Genomic DNA, 1218 nt, shown 5'->3' on the forward strand with positions numbered 1-1218 from the left:
TATTTGATATCTATCTTGATCCAAAAGCCCTATTATCTCCAGACATGTGCACAACCAAACTATGGCCATTACTACTGAATTTACAATAATTCAAAGATCTTATATGCATCATTTAAATTCGTAACCTCTTATGGATAGTACTAATTGCTAAGACTAAGTCTAATTCAGCAATAACTCAAACCCTTTAAAAAACCTAACAATCAAACCCAAATTGTTCCACCTAAATTTTATTAGTCACAAGTTTGGCAGCAAGCATTAGAAATTGGAAATTTCTAAATCTTACAACAGACTAGTTTGGTGACTTGGATAATTAACTATGAATGTATCATTATATACTAACACCACCATGATTGTTACCAATAAGAATTATTATATTGTTTCCAGTGAGAATTTTTGAATAAGTTGTGATTTTTGAAAAAGAACAAATTGTGAATAAAACAATAAACAATATTTTATTATTAAATATGAATAATTTGAGAAATATTATAACCAAGAAAAAATCAATAATAATTAAGACAATCTTCATTAATTTGGAGAAAAACACTGCTAAACTTTGGTTTTAAGTACAAACCATAATGTAAGTATGCTGAACTTATCCATTTCTTTCAACACCCGTGGGACCTGAAATTTGTTTGAACAGTTTACAAACGTAATATCAAAACAAAAAAAAAAACAAAGTTTTATGTTGGGAAATTTCAGAAAGATATGATAATAACACTGCTCACTCTTTCAAAAGGCAAGATCTGAGTTGAGAACCATAGTATTCAAATTTGGAGTGCTATGTAGAACTTTCAAATGCAATGAGAGGAAACTACTTCAAGGTCTTTTTTTTTTCTTTTTTTTTGAATGCTTTATATATTGGTCTTCTGTCCATCATTCCATGCAGCATTAATGCATGGCGCCGCTCAGCTAACCATATCCTGGTAGTTGAGCGTATTAACGTTAAAATTCATACTAACATCTCTCTCTACATATGCTTCTATAAATTCGTTGACATGTTCTCTCGACCATCCATAAGAGATTCCTGGATCCTCCGTCCAAACTTAATTGTCACCAACCCTCAACGACCGAGCTTGATGGTGAGAGATTATTGTTTACATTGTATGCACCTTATAGCTATGTATATAGTCAATCACAACTGCTGGTACCTGTAGGTCTCATTCATCAAGTGTGCATCTTGGTGCACAGCAACAAAAACCAACTATTGTAGTTGGCTGA

This window comes from Phoenix dactylifera, chromosome 1 (genome assembly GCF_051530095.1).
Source record: "Phoenix dactylifera cultivar Ajwa chromosome 1, Ajwa_hap1_PhDact_Kaust_v1.1, whole genome shotgun sequence".
Lineage (NCBI taxonomy): Eukaryota > Viridiplantae > Streptophyta > Magnoliopsida > Arecales > Arecaceae > Phoenix > Phoenix dactylifera.